We start from the raw sequence: 10,406 nt of genomic DNA on the forward strand, positions 1-10,406 counted from the left end.
ACCTTTCTAGAAAGTGCAGAAGCTCTTTCTAGAAGCACCTTCCACCAGTGAGTGGGTTTGTTTTCCCCAAGCTTCAGCTTCAGTGGGTAGATACCACATTGAGTGTCCCACATATCCCTCTATGTTTTGTGTGAGATGCCCATTCATTGAATATTGGAGATGCTGTCTCCAATATTTACAGTAACTTCCAGCAACCCTCCACCTCAGACCTCAGCTGGAATTCGAGTGGGACTTGGTATCAGCAGTGACACTGCAGTTTTTATACTAAGGGCAGTTACAGTGGAAAGGTAATTCCTTTTCCCAGTACCTAAGGAGCATGAGTTGTCAGGAAGTGTTTGAAACAACTGGCCTGGAAAAGACATGGCCTTTATGTAGAAAGGATGGGGATAGTATCCTTTCTTAAAAACTGTCTTCACATCTTCCCACACAGGAGGGAAAGATGTTTAATCCCAGCTCTTTGCTTCTCCAGAGCAGGATGATGGTCTCTGCACTCCTACCCAGGCAACTCAGTTACCATAGAGCTCCCTTGCAAATCTGAAATGTAGCAGAAACATGAACAGAGAATGCTGGTAGTCTGAGTCTCCCTGTCCTCTCTGACAAACCTAAAAAGAAGCAACAAGACAAAATTTGTGTACAAAATATGGAGTCTGTTTTGTGTTTTCCTTCTTCTCCCAGAGGGCATTGAGTCTGCCCTGGAGTGTTGTTGATAGGCCAGTGATAGTGCACTGCAGAAAACTGGTTTTTCCTTTCCAGAAGATATCAACTGCAAAAACCTTTTTGGTTAGAGATGGGGTTGCATCTACTTTCCCTTTACAATGTTGGAATTTGAAGTGGTCTGTGGGTGCTATCATGAACTCTATGCTTATATGTATATCACTCCCATTGTGACTGGAAGATGCTCTTGTATTGGAGTCATGCACCACATTGGGCTCTTAAAAATCATCCTATTCATCCTCCATATAAAATTCTGAACTTGGAGGGATGTCACACTCTTTACATTGTCTACATCTGGATGCTGCTCATGCATCTTATGCACTTCACCCCATAACATACCAAAGTACAAGTACGATGAAAGTCCAACTTGACGTACCAATAATTTTATTGGAATTGATTCAGGACTATGTGTGAACCATAACCTTCAGGAGCAGAAATCTGTGTCACATAAGCTCACCCCAGCATTGTGACAGCTCACAACCTTAGACTTGTAGCAGACTGTGAAGCTTGCAGGTAACTCAACAGGTTGGAGATTATCCTTTTCATATGACTCTTTCAGGGTCTCTCTCTCCCTCTCACTCTCTCTCTCTCTCTCTGTGTGTGTGTGTGTGTGTGTGCGCACGCTCTCTCTCTCTCTCTCTCTCTCTCTGTGTGTGTGTGTGTGTGTGTTTGTATGTGCAGGCACATGAGAAAGAGCGAGACAGAGAGAGAGACAGAGAGAGACAGAGAGACAGAGAGAGACAAGAGAGAGATGACAGAGAGAGAGAGACAGAGAGAGAGAATGTGTTTCGTGGCTTGTCTGAGAATCTTTGTAGCTTGTTGTGTCTAAGTTTGACTCTCTCAGCAGCCTTTATTACTTATTCTTGGAGAGAAGGGGCCTAGTGAATCTGGTCAGTTTCCGGAAATTTCTAAAGCTGTTTTGAGTTGTGTTGAATTGTTGTCTTAAGGAGCTTCACTGGAAGATGGAATGTTTTAGCCTCAGAGGAACCTGCTATGCAATATTGTACTGCTTTCTCTCTCTTATCATTCATTCTACCACCTCTTCTTCAATGATCCCAGAGACTCGGAGGACTGACTATAGATATTCACCTATGGGCGATTAATTGGGCCATCATGCTACCACAACAATCATTTGTTCTCAAGAGTTTTATCTGTGATTAGTTGTCGAGGATGACAACATTTACCTAAAGGTGGAAGGATACGTATTTAGAAAAAAGTTTGACAGGTATTTCATCGCCATCTAGTTTTTAAAAAAATAGAAATTGTTTCCACATTGGGATTAAAATTTTTCACAGATTCTTGTCCTGATACTAGATGTGAACTCCCTCATTTGGAGCAGGCCTTAAATTTAATTGAAAGGCAAGCCATTATTGCACACACATGCATGTCTTTGCCTAGAATGTCTGCCTTTTAGCATGGAGGTTCTTTCCCTGAGCAGGAATGTTAGTAACAGTTCGTCACCAGCACCATGAATGGGTTATATTTAGTTGAGTTATTGGCAAAAGAGTACCATGAGAACCCCCCCCCCCAAAAAAAAAAAAACTTGGGATACTTCCAAGGCTACTGGTTGCTTTCCACAACCTGATGGTAGGGCACTATTGCTGGAGACAGCACCTACACAATTTATTGAACACAGAAAGTTGAGCTGGTACTACCTAGTTCCTTAATCCATACTGCCTTATATTTATGATATTGGAAGATAGCCTGTTTGCTACCATCGAAGTACACTGAACACCAACCCACCTTGAAGTCCCAAAATTACCTACCTGTATGATATGCTGGTTAAGTAGTAGCACAAAAGGTTTGGGAGTTATGAATATAAAACTTGGCTGACACTGCTCTGGTGGCCGATAACCTGAGACTAGATTGCTCTGAGATAGGTCAGGAGCCTAGAGAAAACCAAATAATTATTTGTTAAAAGAACAGTAATAAAATGATGCCTAACAAAATGGAGCATGCACAGTGCCTGTACAGGTTCAAGCTACATGGAGTCTTAGCACTGAGAAGGGAAATGGGCGTGGGCCCCACTCCTGAACCACAAAATATGGCTAATGAACATCCACTTGTCAGTGAAACTTTGTTTTCTAATGGAATGTCATTATACCCACCCGTGAGTAGGCTTCATGAACAGCAGTAAAACATAACCAAAACAGACTCAATTGTTTTAATTTTGTGTGTTTATGAGTTTTGTCTGTGCTTCTCTATATGTGTATGTGTTTCTCCTTTTTCTTTTTTTTTTTTTTTTTTTTTTTGTCTGTTTGCTTTCTTCTATCCTGGTTTGTTTTTATTGGCTTTTCTGTTTTCTAAGTCAAAAAGAAAAGAGCCATGAAGTTGAATGGGCTGGGTGATGGTAATGATCTGGAGGGAGATTAGGGAGGGAAAATCATAACCAGAATAGACTTTATAAAATTATTTTCATTAAAAAAAAACTGTTATTATCAGTACAGTACTGGCATGGGCTTATCATTTGTTTAGTTCTTGTTCTGCAAAGTAGTATAAGAAACTGTTGGTTTGTTGGCCACTATCTTCAGAGGAGCAACCTGGTTTTTACAAGGTGATTGTGTTATTCCAAAGAGCAACCTCATGGGCAACTGTCTCTAAAATACAGTCTGTTTGAAAATGTTTTACTTGGACTTTAAGGCAACTCAAGGGGAAAGTTAAGGACACTAACATCACTCTATCTTAAATAAAATTATGCCACTTGGGCTTGTTGCAGGGTGTTTCATCTCCATGTGGACCCCAAGGTTCCTAGAAACACCTGTTTCTAGTTGTGGTTTGGGTCTTTACTAGGACACACCTTTAATCCCTCTGGCTGGAATAATGGTACACCGTTAGTACACACCTTTAATTCCAAACAATAAAGGTAAAATTAGTTTGTAGAAGAAAGTATTGGTGTCTAATTGAGTGGCAGACAAAGTAAGAAATCAGAGAAAGATTTGACAGAATAGAATATGCCCAACTCTCATGGTAAGAGGAAAAAGAGGCTACTGGAAGAGAGCAGAGCAGAGAGAAAAAGAGGAGAGAAGGAGGCAGTTTTACCAGGACTGTTGTACAGCAACAGGTTGTAGACAAAGAACACAATAGACAGGTCAAGACTGAATAAGCCAGAAAATGAGAAGTAATCAGAAGATTAGACCGGATTGCTAGAGTTAGGTTCAACCCAAGCAGAATAATTCAGGAGAAGCCAGATTGAACTAGTCAGCTTGGAGAGGAGTTTGAGCCAGAACAGCTGAGTTGAACCAGACAACCAGAGGTCAGAAAGAGTTAGAAAGACTAAATTTATTCAGCAGTAACTCTCAGAAGCTGGAAACTTTCTAGGGCTAGAAAACATTGTGTGGAGCCTAGAAGTTTCTAGGACTAGGCCTACATTAGCAGATTGAGGCTGCAAGCCTCAGAGATGACAATTATATATGGCAGATAAAAGATACTGTTACCTGTGCTTATAACATTCTTTATAAGAGAATAAAAACTCCAGTACAAGGCATGAGAAACTCTTCTCAGTTGTCAGGATAGTCCAAGTGAACACCCAAACAATATAGGCTTTTGTCTTTTGTCATCTTTCAGATTTTGAAAGTATGTACTTATTGCTGAACACACCACACATTTAAGAAACAGGACTCCAGAAGATTCACACTAGATCACACCTTTTCCTTTCTTGATGCCTCATTTTCATAGTACCAGAAGGCACTATAGAAGCTGCCAATAGAGGAAAATAATCAATAGGTCTATTTAGCCATGATACCTATAAGTCACAGAAATGATGAACGTGACAAGATATCACTAAAAGGGTGTAATAGTAACACATATTTTTTATTTACTTTTGTCAGTTTTTTAACTAATCATTTTATTTGTTTACACTTCAAATGGCATCCCCCTTCCTGGTTAACTGCTCTACAAGCACCTAACCAATTCAGATTCAGATACTTAGAACCAATCATCAACTGCACCTGGGAACCCCAATGGAAGAGTTAGGGGAAGGACTGAAGGAGCTGAAGGTGATTGCAACCCCATAGGAAGAACAACAGTATCAACCAACCAGACCCCCCCACCCGCCCCCCCACAGAGCTCCCAGGGACTAAACCACTAACCAAATAGTACAGATGGAGGGACTCATGGCTCCAGTCATATATATTGTAATACGTATTTTTGAATAACCAATGAAGTTCTCTAAACATGAGGGAGGTCAATACAATTACTGGAAAAGCAGTTCAGAAAAACTCTTAAAGTTGGACTGTTTAGTAAACTAGAACTGATCAAAGTGTGGTGCAGACTGAATGAGCTCAGTCTCAACAGAATTACTTATACCTAAGGTTTAAGACACTTTGGAAGAAGAGGGTAGAAATATTATAAGATCTAGAAATTCATAAAGTTTTCTATAAGATTGTGTCTTCTAAAAATGACAAGGAAGTTACATTCATGATACATCAAGAATAGAGGCCTAGTCCTTCCGGTCTGGGCCAGGGCACTGAGCAGATCTTGGGTGGCAGCTCTGCCCCCAACCTTCAAGAACCTAGAGGAAGCGGGGATCCCAGGCGCTCTAACTCGGGCAGTATCTTAGGTAAGCAGACAGCAGGGCCCGCCCTAAACAGGGAGTAACCGGGACCCACCAAGGACTCAGGAAATCACTTCCGGCCAGGAACACTGGTTCCTTCAGGTCTGGGCCAGGGCACTGAGCAGATCTTGGGTGGCAGCTCTGCCCCCAACCTTCAAGAACCCAGAGGAAGTGGGGATCCCGGTAGCTCTAACTGGGACAGTGTCTTAGAAACTAGCTCTTGGATCTGAGGCCTGGACCAGACCTCTGCCAGGTCTGCTGTTGGGTGGACCCTGGATTCCACCTGAGACATACTGGAAGTCCACTCAACCCAGAGCCACAGAGGAACATCTGAACTCAGAGCATCAGACAACATATCCTGAGATATTCTAGAAGAGACACTGCACCCAGAACAGCAGACACCTAGCTGGACTGCTACCTTGGAGACACCATATCCTGAGGCATCCTAGAGATACCACTGTAATCAGCTCAGCTGGAAAAGATCACAGAGACATCTGGACCCCTAGAAGATCAGACACAAGCTTGATAACTGGAAAGGCAGGCTTCAGTCAGAGACAGTAAGTACAGGCAGCACTAGAGTTAACCAGATGGCAAAAGGCAAGCGCAAGAACGTAAGCAACAGAAACCAAAGTTACATGGCATCATCAGAACCCAGCTCCCCCATCAGGGCAAGCCCTGAACACCCCATCACACCAGAAAAGCAGGATTCAGAATTAAAATCACTTCTCATGATGATGATAGAGGACTTTAAGAAAGACATAAATAACACTCTCAAAGAAATTAAGGAGAGCACGAGTAGACAGATAGAAACCCTTAAAGAGGAAACACAAAAATCCCTTAAGGAATTGCAAGAAAATGCAACCAAACGGGAGAAGGAATTAAACAAAACCATACAGGATCTAAAAATGGAAGTAGAAACAATAAAGAAATCACAAAGGGACAATACCATGGAGATGGAAAACCTAAAGAAAACATCAGGAGTCATAGACAAAACTGTCACCAACAGAATACAAGAGATGGAAGAGAGAATCTCATGTGCAGAAGATACCATGGAAAACATTGACACAACTGTCAAAGAAAATGCAAAATACAAAAAGCTACTAACCCGAAGTATACAAGAAATCCAAGACACAATGAGAAGGCCAAATCTAAGGATAATAGGTATAGATGAGGGGGAAGACTCCCAACTTAAAGGACCAGTAAATATCCTCAACAAAATTATAGAGGAAAACTTCCCTAACCTAAAGAAAGAGATGTCCATAAATATACAAGAAGCCTACAGAACTCCAAATAGTTTAGACCAGAAAAGAAATACTCCCCGCCATATAATAGTCAAAACATCAAATGTACAAAACAAAGAAAAAATACTAAAAGCAGTAAGGGAAAAAGGCAAAGTAACATATGAAGGCAGACCTATAAGAATTACACCAGACTTCTCACCAGAGACCATAAAAGCCAGAAGATCCTGGACCGATATCATACAGACCCTAAGAGAACACAAATGCCAGCCCAGACTACTATACCCAGCAAAACTGTCAATCATTATTGATGGAGAAACCAAAATTTTCCATGACAAATCCAAATTCACACAGTATCTCAACACAAATCCAGGACTTCAAAGAATAATTGGTGGAAAACTCCAACACAAGGAGAGAAACTACAACCTAGAAAAAACAAGAAGGTAATCTTCCAAAAGCCTTAAAAAGAAGGTAGCTACACCAACATATCTCCACGGCCAATAACAAAAATAACAGGAAAAAACATTCATTTCTCCTTAATATCTCTTAATATCAATGGACTCAATTCTCCAATAAAAAGACGTAGACTTTCAGACTGGATACGTAAGCAGGACCCAACATTTTGCTGCATTCAGGAAACTCACCTTTGTGAAAAAGACAGGCACTACCTCAGAGTAAAAGGTTGGAAAACAATCTTCCAAGCAAATGGTCCCAAGAAACAAGCTGGAGTAGCAATTCTAATATCAAATAAAATCATTTTTCAACCAGAAGTAATCAAAAAAGATAAAGAAGGACACTTCATATTCATCAAAGGAAAAATGTACCAAGAGGAAGTAGCAATTCTGAACATCTATGCCTCAAATGCAAGGGCACCCACATACATAAAAGAAACTTTACTAAAGCTTAAAGAATACATTGCACCCTACACAATAATAGTGGGAGATTTTAACACCCCACTCTCAGCTATGGACAGATCATGGAAACAGAAACTAAACCGAGACACAACAAAACTAACAGAAGTTATGAACCAATTGGACTTAACTGACATCTATAGAACATTTCATCCTAAAACAAAAGAATATACTTTCTTCTCAGCACCCCATGGTACCTTCTCGAAAATAGACCATATAATTGGTCACAAAACAGGCCTCAACAGATACAAAAAGATTGAAATAATCCCTAGTACTTTATCAGACCACCATGGACGAAGACTCATCTTTGACATGGACAAAAACAACAGAAAGCCCACATAGACTTGGAAACTGAACAATGCTCTACTCAATGATAACTTGGTCAAGGAAGAAATAAAGAAAGAAATAAAAGACTTCTTAGATTTAAATGAAAATGAGGACACATCATATTAAAACTTGTGGGACTCACTGAAAGCAGTACTAAGAGGAAAAATCATAGCTCTAAGTGCTCACAAAAAGAAATTGGAAAGAGCATACATTAACAACTTGACAGCACACCTGAAAGAGTTAGAACAAAAAGAAGCTAATATACCCAAGAGGAGTAGACGGCAGGAAATAATCAAACGCAGGGCTGAAATCAACAAAGCTGAAACAAAAAGAACTATACAAAATATCAACAAAACCAGGAGCTGGTTCTTTGAGAAAATCAACAAGATAGACAAACCCTTAGCCAGACTAACCAAAGGGCGCAGAGACAGTATTCAAATTAATAAAATCAGGACTGAAAAGGGAGACATAACAACAGAAACAGAGGAAATTAAAAATATCATCAGATCGTACTACAAAGGCCTATACTCAACAAAATTGGAAAATCTGGATGAAATGGACAACTTTCTAGATACATACCAGGTACCAAAGTTAAACGAGGAGCAGATAAATCATCTAAACAGTCGAATAACCCCTAAAGAAATAGAAGCAGTCATTAAAAAGATCCCCACCAAAAAAAGTCCGGGACCAGATGGTTTTAGTGCAGAATTCTACCAGACCTTCCAGGAAGAACTAATACCAATTCTCTTCAAACTATTCCACAGAATAGAAACAGAAGGAAAAGTACCCAATTCATTCTATGAAGCTCCAATTACGCTCATACCTAAACCTCACAAAGACCCAACAAAGAAGGAGAACTACAGACCAATCTCCCTTATGAATATCGATGCAAAAATGCTCAATAAAATTCTTGCAAACCGAATCCAACAACACATCAAAGCAATCATCCATCATGATCAAGTAGGCTTTATCCCAGGAATGCAGGGATGGTTCAATATTCGGAAATCCATCAATGTAATCCACTACATACATAAACTCAAAGAAAAAAACCACATGATCATCTCACTAGATGCTGAAAAAGCATTTGACAAAATACAACATCCCTTCATGATAAAAGTCTTGGAAAGATTAGGAATTCAAGGTCCATATCTAAACATAATAAAAGCAATATACAGCAAGCCAGTAGCCAACATTAAACTAAATGGAGAGAAACTTGAAGCAATCCCACTAAGATCAGGGACCAGACAAGGCTGCCCACTCTCACATTACCTATTCAATATAGTACTGGAAGTCCTAGCTAGAGCAATTAGACAACAAAAGGAAGTCAAAGGGATACAAATAGGAAAGGAAGAAGTCAAAATTTCACTATTTGCAGATGATATGATAGTATACTTAAGCGACCCTAAAACTTCCACCAGAGAACTCCTAAACCTGATAAACAACTTCAGCAGAGTGGCTGGATATAAAATCAACTCAAACAAATCAGTAGCCTTCCTATACTCAAAAGATAAACAGGCTGAGAAAGAAATTAGGGAAATGACACCCTTCACAATAGCCACAAATAATATAAAATATCTTGGAGTGAATCTAACTAAGCAAGTGAAAGATCTGTATGATAAGAACTTCAAGTCTCTGAAGAAAGAAATTGAAGAAGATCTCAGAAGTTGGAAAGACCTCCCATGCTCCTGGATTGGCAGGATTAATATAGTAAAAATGGCCATCCTGCCAAAAGCAATCTATAGATTCAATGCAATCCCCATCAAAATTCCAAATCAATTCTTCATAGAGATAGAAAGAGCAATTTGCAAATTTATTTGGAACAACAAAAATCCCAGGATAGCGAGAACTATACTCAACAACAAAAGAACTTCTGGGGGTATCACCATCCTTGACCTCAAACTATACTACATGGCAATAGTAATAAAAACTGCATGGTATTGGTACAGAGACAGACATGAAGATCAATGGAATAGAACTGAGGATGCAGAAATGAGCCCACATACCTCTGCCTCTCTGCATTTGCCTCTCTTCCTCTGCCCCTGCCCCTGCCCCTGCCCCTGCCCCTGCCCCTGCCCCTGCCCCTGCCCCTGCCCCTGCCCCTGCCCCTGCCCCTGCCCCTGCCCCTGCCCCTGCCCCTGCCCCTGCCCCTGCCCCTGCCCCTGCCCCTGCCCCTGCCCCTGCCCCTGCCCCTGCCCCTGCCCCTGCCCCTGCCCCTGCCTCAGTTTCTGCTTCTCAGCCACTCTGCCTCTGCCTCTGTGCCTCTCAGCCTTTTTCTCTCTCCATCATTTTCTCAGCCTCTGCCTCTGCCTCTGTGCCTCTGTGCCTCTGTGCCTCTGTGCCTCTGTGCCTCTGTGCCTCAGTGCCTCTGTGCCTCTGTGCCTCTGTGCCTCTGTGCCTCTCTGCCTCTCTGCCTCTCTGCCTCTCTGCCTCTCTGCCTGTCTGCCTCTCTGCCTCTCTGCCTCTCTGCCTCTCTGCCTCTCTGCCTCTCTGCCTCTCTGCCTCCCTGACTCTCTGACTCTCTACATCTCTGCCTCTCTGCCTCTCTGCCTCTCTGCCTCTCTGCCTCTCTGCCTCTCTGCCTCTCTGCCTCTCTGCCTCTCTGCCTCCATGACTCTCTGACTCTCTGACTCTCTGCCTCTCTGCCTCTCTGCCTCTCTGCCTCTC

The sequence above is a fragment of the Arvicanthis niloticus genome (assembly GCF_011762505.2).
Source record: "Arvicanthis niloticus isolate mArvNil1 chromosome Y unlocalized genomic scaffold, mArvNil1.pat.X SUPER_Y_unloc_4, whole genome shotgun sequence".
In the NCBI taxonomy this organism is placed as follows: Eukaryota; Metazoa; Chordata; class Mammalia; order Rodentia; family Muridae; genus Arvicanthis; species Arvicanthis niloticus.